The sequence below is a fragment of the Saccopteryx leptura genome, chromosome 5 (assembly GCF_036850995.1).
Source record: "Saccopteryx leptura isolate mSacLep1 chromosome 5, mSacLep1_pri_phased_curated, whole genome shotgun sequence".
In the NCBI taxonomy this organism is placed as follows: domain Eukaryota; kingdom Metazoa; phylum Chordata; class Mammalia; order Chiroptera; family Emballonuridae; genus Saccopteryx; species Saccopteryx leptura.
The window spans coordinates 101,969,707-101,979,916 of NC_089507.1; positions in this window are offsets into that span (position 1 = coordinate 101,969,707).

Genomic DNA, 10,210 nt, shown 5'->3' on the forward strand with positions numbered 1-10,210 from the left:
AGTGACCCATTTGAAGAGGGGCTGGATATCTTTTACTTAGCAGCAAGAGTAAAGGGGGTAAAGAATGGGTACCAAATCAATAAGCATTTGAGACTATTGTGGTCTAACAGCATAAACTGGGGTAGGAATTAAAGAAATTCACTCTTGTTTCTCTATAAAGTAAAACCACTAACATTTGCTCAAGCAGTAATGTGGGAGGTGTGGGTTAGGATGCCTGGGCAGCCTTTATCCCCTGAAAATCTTAAAAAACACACCTTGTTTGAGGAATCAAGTTGACAGAATGATTTCCATCAAGTCCTTCACAAGGTGGCATCTGAGAGGATTTAAATGTTTGAAATGTGACGATGCCCCCAATCTCAGTGGCTTGAGAAGTTGCTCTTCTCATCAACAGGTACTAAAATAGGCTTAGCTAAAAAAAAAAAAAAAAAAAGCTCTTGTGTTATTCTTATTTCCCTTACAGATAAAGTCATTTCCTGTTTCCCTGTAGATTGTCAGACAAATGTATTTGCTAACCAGCAAATCAGAGCAGGTCTTTGACAAAATAACATATGGTGGGCATGTGCATGAGAGAGAGAGATTCTTTCATGGTTGTTCATGATCTCAAATGCCAGGTCAGTTCCCTGGGTGACAAGAGACTCATCTTTGCTTTCCACTGACCCTTTGTCTGATCCACTTCTGCTTTAAAGATTGACCATCTTTTTCTGCCTGAGCCACTCTGTACAGAAGGAAATAGATAAGCTTCTATTGTGACACAAAAAGTGTGGATATGGAGTAGAGTCGGGGATGAGAGAATTCTGAAAAGGAAGAAAATAATTACTAGTCAGGCCAACTATCTGATCTTCTTTCTCTGAGCCCTGTGGGCACCCAAGCAGGGCATCTTGTAATGGCATCTGGGAATGCTGAAGCCTTAAAAAGGAATTAGAAGATTTAGGTCAGCCCCAAGGTGAGAAAACCATTCAACTCACATGAACGCAAATGAGATATATGTACTTGTAGGTTGGGAAGACCAACAGCAAGTGGGAATTTCATCTCCCTGAAAAGTCTGTGTACCTAATCTTAAAAATATGATGAAAACATAGGTTGGACCTTTTAAAGCCATGGCAGGAAATTTAAACAAAGGAGTCTACTGTATCTAAGGATCTGGAGAGTGACAGAAGGTCAGTCCTAGGAAAACAGCACAGAAAGCAAAGAGTGCCCTATATGCTCTTTGGTGCTCTTTATTCCTTGCCTCCATCTTGCATCAGTCTCATTCCCATGCCAGTGCCATTCTTACTGACCCTGTCTCTATCCAAAGAAAGCAGTCTTCCAATGGGTGATAAAATGGACAGAAATACACTCACAGGAACCCTGAAGCAATATGGTATTTATGTGAGGAAGTCCCCTTGGGTACAGAGGCCCTTTCCCTGCCCTCAAATCCCATAGTTTTTAGTTCTGTTGACCAATCAGAAATGTTTTTTTTGTAAAATTTGTTAAGTTTTGTGATATTCTCTTTTAGGTTTCTTCAAGAATCTTCGGTGTAAAAAAAAAAAGTCCTAGATTCTCCTTTCCTTCTTTCCTTCTTTCCTTCTTTCCTTCTTTCCTTCTTTCCTTCTTTCCTTCCTTCCTTCCTTCCTTCCTTCTTAATGTACAGTGTGTCCATAAAGTCATGGTACACTTTTGACCAGTCACAGGAAAGCAACAAAAGACGACAGAAATGTGAAATCTGCACCAAATAAAAGAAAAACTCATTCATACCTATTCAGTGCAGTTCAATGTGGGCTCACACACAGATTTTTTAGGGCTACTTAGGTAGCTATCCCGTATAGCCTCTACAGACTCGTCACTGACTGATGGCCTACCAGAATGGGATTTATTTCTCCACCAAACTGCCGGTTTCCTTCAACTGCTTATCCCACGGAGTAATGTTATTCCTATGTGGTGGCACTTTGTTATAAATGTACCGATATTCACGTTGCACTTTGGTCATGGATTTGAATTTAGCGAGCCACGGAACACACTGAACTTTTCTCTGTACCATCCACATCTCGACTGGCATGGCTATGGGCTGCTCCGCTGTATACACGAAGTTACGTCATCATCTGCACATGCGCACATGCTGCTGCCACATCATCCTACAGAAACTGGGAGAGTTTTCCTTTTATTTGGTGCAGATTTCACATTTCTATTGTCTTTTGTTGCTTTCCTGTGACTGGTCAAAAGTGCACCATGACTTTATGGACACACTGTATTTTGTGCTCACTATGGGTAAGGCATCTTGCCAGCTAAGCGCTAGGTACATTCTCCAGATTACTTCTCTCCACCCCTCCTTAGGAGGCCACCTCTGATTCACGGTACATGTATTGAACCCTTAGATATTCATGACACTGTGCTATATACCAGGAACATGTTTATCCTTGCTAAAAGGAGCGATAGCATCTTAACTTATTCCATCCCACAATCTTTATTATCTAACTGGTAAACCATATATCCAAGGACTTTCTAGACATTAGTGATCAGTGGTATTAAGTTCATATAATCAGGGCTTCTTTCACTGGTAGACATTTGCTCCTAGGAAGTTGTTCTTTACAATGAGCCATCAATCTCTATGCTTTAATTATACACTGGGGAACAATTTTTTTTTCATTTTCTGTTGCATGAGGTTTTAGAACTCTTTCTATATACTTCTGAATCGCTGATTCCAAATCTGAAATTTGTTTTTTTGTGCATGCTCTAGTTTTTATGCAATTTTAATTTCTTTTTGTTACAGTTAATGGCATGCATTGGTTTTTAAATTGGAGTTAAAGGGCAACGACTCTTGGATTGAACATAACCACAATGCAATTAATGTTTTATAAACATCACTTTTACATAATTGTAGTTGTTTTTAAATGTAAAAAATTATTATCTGATAAAAACACCCTGTTATTTTGTTTTAAGATTGAATCACGGCTTCTTCGAGCAGGCAGAAATGTAAGAATAGTCGTGACACCTTCTGTTATATATGTGGCTGTTACACACTTCAATGTCAAAGGCACGATATTTCATCATTTGTGATACATGCATATATTGCCTATTTTCAGCGGTTCCAATTGGTTATTCAACTCATCTGCAAGAAGATTATAATGACATAAAAATTGTCCTCAACTTTCTGAAGTATGAGGAGCATAATCGCATCATCATTTGTGTGGATCTTTTTTTTAAATTTTATTTATTCATTTTTAGAGAGGAGAGAGAGAGGAAGAGAGAGAGACAGAGACAGAGAGAGGAGAGAGAGACAGAGAGAGAGAAGGGGGGAGGAGCTGGCAGCATCAACTCACATATGTGCCTTGACCAGGCAAGCCCAGGGTTTTGAACCGGCGACCTCAGCATTTCCAGGTCGATGCTTTATCCACTGCACTACCACAGGTTAGGCATTTGTGTGGACCTTAAAAAGATAAATTTCCTGCTAGGACAACAGAGAGGTTTCACAAAGTATCCTTGCTTTCTGTGTTTGTGGGACAGCTGAGCTTGGGAGAAACACTGGACACAGAAGTAGTGGCTGAAACGTGAAGTTCTGGAAGTAGGGATGCAAAATATTGTGAATGAACCTGTAGTTAATCGAGACAGGATCATTTTTCCCCACTTCACATCAAACTTGGCTTAATGAAACAGTTTGTTCAGGCTTTGAAGAGAGAAAGTGAATGTTTTTATTATTTCTGCTTTTCAACATATTATTTCTGCTTTTCCTGCCTTGTCTTTCGAGAAGATAAAAGCAGGTATATTCGATGGACCTCAAATTTGAACCCTCATACGTGATGAAGAATTTGCCAGGAAGATGAATAAGGAGGAGAAAGCAGCATGGCAGTTTTTTGTGACAGTTACAAAGAACTTCCTTGGCAACAAAAAAGCAGAAAACTATGAACTTCTGGTTCAAAGGATGCTGTTGGCTTTCCATGACATTGGATGTAACATGAGCATTAAGATTCACTTCCTGAACAGTCACCTTGATAAGTTCCCACAAAATCTTAGAACTGTTAGTGCTGAACAGACTACTGCAGGAGCATCAAACAAGATTGTCCTCAACAAGTACACAAATTCAAGAGCTACAAATGCAAATTTTTGCCTGAATAGAATTTAAATAAGTTTTGCACAAATTTTATGATTAAAATAAGTGTTTGAATATGTTCTATTTCTAAATTGTAGACAAATTATGATGCAGTCATATCTTTTATTGTATTAGTGTATTTACTGCATTATATAAATTATTATATTTTCACAAAGATGATGCCCAAGAAGACATTCTACCTCATTATGTTAAACTAAATGTTGAAAATTTTACCAAAAGATGGAAACATAAAATCTTGAATTGCAAAATAACTGTAGCTTACAGAGAAAAACCAATGTCAGATTTGCAATCAGCACACTCGAGTTAGGTAAGAACAAGTGTTTTTGTGGATGCAACAAAAAGTTTGTTCCCCAGTGTTATCAGACCAAACACTATTTTTAAATCACAGTTAAGTGAATGGGAATTATATATAGCTTTTTATAAAACTACTATACAAAAACAGTTCTTATCCTATTGAAGCTTTTCACATTATCACTTTAGTAATATTTCTTAACTATGTGTTTAAATATATAACAATATTAAACAATTATTGGACACTTCTATGTGTCTATCATTTTACTCCACAACCTTATAAGGTAGTTATGGGATTAAAGAAATGGGTCTTGTGAGAGAGATGGGAGTTTAATGACAATGTTGTATATAATAAACATTGTGGTAGTGGTACTATTAATCTCATTACAAAAGAGGAATCTCCTTCCTAAAGCACAGCTCTACACATACCACAAAGCCCACTTCTCTTGCTATTAATATCCCCTACACTATAAACTCTTCAGCCTCCAAGAAAAGGTTCTAAGGTTCTACATTTTCAACCTTATCTATTATTACAGAACTACACATCCCAACACCCCAGTCAAAACATACTGTGCTGTTCCCTAAAAATTCTGGGCTTTTCCTCATAGTCTTTTCTCTCCTGACAATATTTCCCACATTCCAACATTTATAATCTTTACCTTTCAAAATTCTTCCCAGATGCAAAAAGACTACACTATGAAGTCTTTGATATCTTCTAACAAGTGTGATATTTCCTCCTTTGAACCCCCTTATTACTTTGTTTGGAATTTTGTAATCCTTCTCTTATTAGCTTTGTGACCTTGGGAAAGTCACTTAACCAGAGAGAATAATGCCTACCTTACATGGTTGTTGAGAGGATTAAATGAAATTAAAATAACTGAGTATTTAGCCTGGCACAGAAAAGGTACCCAATTTATGGTAGGTTTTCTGGTGGTTATTTTTTGTCCCTAATATTACAACACACACACACACACACACAAAACTATAAACCTTTGAGTATGGTGCTGAGCCCTGTAAATCTTTATATCCCAAGCAGAATCTTTCAAAAAATAGATGGCTAGTCCTGAAAATATATACATTGATGGAATTGAAAACACAATATTCCACATAAAGACAGCAGTTCTTAATGTCCAGAGGAGGGATGTTCTGAGAAAAGGAATAACTCACCTACTTCACTGATGCACCTAGCCATTGTAAATATATTTCTCTTTTTTCTTTTCAGATAGTTTGTTAGTGATGAAAGAGGTATTGTCTTTCCTAACAAAGACACTGGCATACACTCAACTGATAAAATAAGTGCTCCATTTAAACAATGGTATTTTTTGTGGACTAAATTCCATAATTCCTATTTTTTCCATTTGTCTGTGGGGCATGGAGGACAGTGGAATGACCATATTGTATCTGCTTTGGTTCCTGGACCTTAAAACAAAACCTGGTATGAAGTCATGTTCCAGAAAATGCTTTCTGAACATCCCTCAGCCAGCTCCTCCCTCATGTTCCTCAGTGAGGCTCCCATGGGAGGAGAACAATAGACTGACTAGTCTGGGCACCATCAGAAGACTTGGCCAGTGTCCCTCCCACCTCAGTGCTGCCATTTCCTTGTTGCCTTCAGGACAGTCTACTCAGGTTTATTTCTGCAAAGACTAACTAGGGCAAAGGTTCTTGGATGTCCTCATGGTGTCAGGGCTGTATTAAGATTTGCCAATGAGGCCCAACAAAACATATTTAGAGGCAGTTCTGTAACTTTGGCGCTCACAGAGTTCTGCTTTGCTAATCAATTACCACCTATAACAGGTCTTTGCTTGAGGGAAACTCATTCATAACAAACGTGTTTGTAAAAAGTGCTTTCTTTTTAAGTATATGATCAAGAAACACAAAAAAATCATTGTTTATGCAGAAATGGAAAATCTTACTTTTGTCTGGGATCTGAGTAGAAAAAAATAAAAGTCTCATGAGCCTATATTAAATGTGAGCTTCAATGTCTAAAAATATTTCTGTAGCCCTCAGAACATAACAAGAGGCCCCTCATGATGTCCTCATGGCACCCTGGGCTTCTCTTCTTGGAGACTTACATTTTCTTTCTGTTCTACCATTGAGTCTTTTTTATTTAATTTTAATGGGGTGACATAGATAAATCAGGGTACATATGTTCAGAGAAAACATCTCCAGGTTATTCTGACATTTGATTATGTTGCATTCCCATCACCCAAAGTCAAATTGTTTTCTGTCATCTTCTATCTGGTTTTCTTTATGCCCCTCCCCTCTTGCCCCTCTATTTCCCCCCTCCCAATAACCACCACACTCTTGTCTATGTCTCTGAGTCTCATTTTTATGTCCAACATATGTATGGAATTATATACAGTGTGTCTGTAAATTCATGGTGCACTTTTGACCTGTCACAGGAAAGCAAGAAAAGACGATAGAAATGTGAAATCTGCACCAAATAAAAGGAAAACTCTCCCAGTTTTATAACTATTCAGTGCAGTTCGATGTGGGATCATGCACAGATTTTTTAGGGCTCCTTAGGTAGCTATGCCATATAGTCTCTACAGACTCGTCACTGACTGATGGCTACCAGAACGGGTTTCTCCACCAAACTGCCGGTTTCCTTCAACTGCATATCCCACCGAGTAATGTTATTCCTATGTGGTGGCACTTCGTTATAAATGCACCGATATTTCTATCACACTTTGGTCACATATTCAAATTTAGCGAGCCACAGAATACTCTGAACTTTACTCTGTACCTTCCACACCTTGACTGGCATGGCCCTGGGCTGCTCCGCTGTATACACAGTGTTACATCTTGATCTGTGCATGCACACATGCTGCCACATCATCTACAGAAACTGGGAAGGTTTTCCATTATTTGGTGCAGAATTTCACATTTTTATTGTCTTCTCTTGCTTTCCTGTGACTGGTCAAAAGTGCACCATGACTTTACAGACACACTGTAGTTCTTAGTTTTTTCTAATTTACTTATTTCACTTAGTATAATGTTATCAAGGTCCATCCATGTTGTTGTAAATAATCCGATGTCATCATTTCTTATGGCTAAGTAGTATTCCATAGTATATATGTATCAAAGCTTTTTAATCCACTCGTCCATTGATGAACACTTGGGCTGTTTCCAGGTCTTCACTATTGTGAGCAATGCTGCCATAAATATGAGGGTGCATTTCTTCTTTTGAAACAGTGTTATGGTGTTCTTAGGGTACATTCCTAAAAGTGGGATAGCTGGGTCAAAAGGCAGTTCGATTTTTAATTTTTTGAGAAACCTCCATACTGTTTTCCACAGTGGCTGCACCAGTCTGCATTTTCACCAGTAGTGCAGGAGGGTTCCCTTTTCTCCACATCCTTGCCAGCACTTATTCTGTGTTGTTTTGTTGATGAGCGCCACTCTGACTGGTGTGAGGTGGTATCTCATTGTGGTTTTAATTTGCATTTCTCTAATGATTAGAGATGTTGAGCATTTTTTCATATGCCTATTGGCCATCTGTATGTCTCTTTGGAGAAGTGTCCATTCATTTCTTTTGCCCATTTTTTGATTGGATTGTTTGTCTTCCTGGTATTAAGTTTTACAAGTTCTTTATAAATTTTGGTTATTAACCCCTTATCAGATGCATTGTCAAATATATTCTCCCATTCTGTAGTTTGTCTTTTTATTCTGTTCTTATTGTCTTTAGCTATGCAAAAGCTTTTTAGTTTGATATAGTCCCATTTGTTTATCCTGTCTTTTACTTGCCCGTGGAGATAAATTGGAAAATATATTGCTGCAAGAAATATCGAAGAGCTTACTGCCTATATTTTCTTCTAAGATGCTTATGATTTCACGGCTTACATTGAAATCTTTTATCCACTTTGAGTTTATTTTTGTGAACAGTATAAGTTGGTGGTCTAGTTTCATTTTTTTGCAGGTAGCTGTCCAATTTTCCCAACACCATTTGTTAAAAAAGCTATCTTTACTCCACTGTATGCTCTTACCTCCTTTGTCAAATATCAGTTGTCCTAAAGGTGTGGGTTTATTTCTGGGTTCTCTGTTCTGTTCCATTGATCTATATACCTGTTCTTACACCAGTACCAGGCTGTTTTGAGTACAATGGCCTTGCAGTATAACTTGATATCAGGAAATGAGATATCTCCCACTTTATTCTACCTTTTCAAGATTGCTGAGGCTATTCATGTTCTTTTTTGGTTTCATATAAATTTTTGGAATATGTGTTATATATCATTGAAGTATGTCATTGGTATTTTAATGGTATAGCATTGAATTTATAAATTGCTTTGGGTAATATAGACATTTTAATGATGTTTATTCTTCCTAACCATGAGCACAGTATATGCTTCCACTTGTTTGTATCTTCCTTGATTTCTTTTATCAATTTTTTATAATTTTCCGAGTATAAGTTTTAATCTGCTGGGTTAAATTACTCCTAGGAACTTTATTTTTTTGGTTGCAATAGTGAAAGGGAATGTTTTCTTAATTTTTCTTTCAAACAATTTATTGTTAGTGTATAAAAATGCCTCTAATTTCTGAGTATTAATTTTATATCCTGCCACCTTGCTGAATTCATTTATCAGGTCCAGTAGTTTTTTGACTAAGACTTCAAGGTTTTCTAAATACAATATTATATCATCTGCAAATAATGATAGCTTTACTTCTTCTTTTCCAATTTGGATGCCTTTTATTTCTTCTTCTTGTCTGATTGCTGTGGCTAGGATTTCCAGAATATGTTAAATAAGAATGATGAAAGGGGGCACCCCTGCCTTGTTCAAGATCTTAAGGGGATTGCTTTTAATTTTTTCCCATTAAGTACGATGTTGGCTGTGGGTGTGTCATAGATGGCCTTTATCATGTTGAGGAATGTTCCGTGTATTCCCACTTTGCTGAGAATTTTGATCGTGAATGGGTGCTGGATTTTATCAAATGTTTTTTCTGCATCTATTGAAATTATCATGTGGTTTTTCTCTTTTCTTTTGTTTGTGTGATGAATCAGATTGATTGATTTGTGAATATTGTACCAGCCTTGCCCCCCAAGAATAAATCCTACTTGATCATGATATATGATATTTTTAATATATTGCTGGATCCGGTTTGCTAATATTTTGTTGAGGATTTTAGCATCTAAATTCATCAAAGATATTGGCCTATAATTTTCTTTCTTTGTGTTGTTTTTGCCTGGTTTTGGAATCAGAATTATGCTCACCTCATAAAAGGAGCTGGGAAGTCTTCCATCCTCTTGAATTTTTTCAAATAGCTTGAGAAGGATAGGAGTTAGTTCTTCTTTGAATATTTGGTAGAATTCACTTGTGAAGCCATCAGGCCCAGGACTTTTTTGTTGGGAGGTTTTTGATAACTGTTTTGATCTCATTTGTTGCAATCGGTCTCTTTAGGTTTTCTGATTTTTCCAGATTAATTTTTGGAAGATTATATGTTTCAAGAAATTTGTCCATTTCATCAAGGTTGTCTAGTTTTTTGGCACACAGTTCTTCATCGTATTTTCTTCAATATTTTGTATTTCTGTTGTGTCAGTTGTTATTTCTCCACTCTCATTTCTAATTTTATTTATTTGAGTCCTCTCTCTTTTTTTCTTGGTGAGCCTTGCTAAAGATTCATCGATCTTGTTTACCTTTTCAAATAACCAGCTCCTGGTTTCATTAATCCTCTGTATTGTTTCTTTAGCCTCTATGTCATTTATTTCCGCTCTGATCATTATTATTTCCTTCCTTCTAATACCTTTGGGCTTTACTTGCTGTTCTTTTTCTAGTTCTTTTAGATGCAGGGTCAAATTGTTTATTTTAGCTTTTTCTAGCTTCTTAAGCTATGCCTGTAATG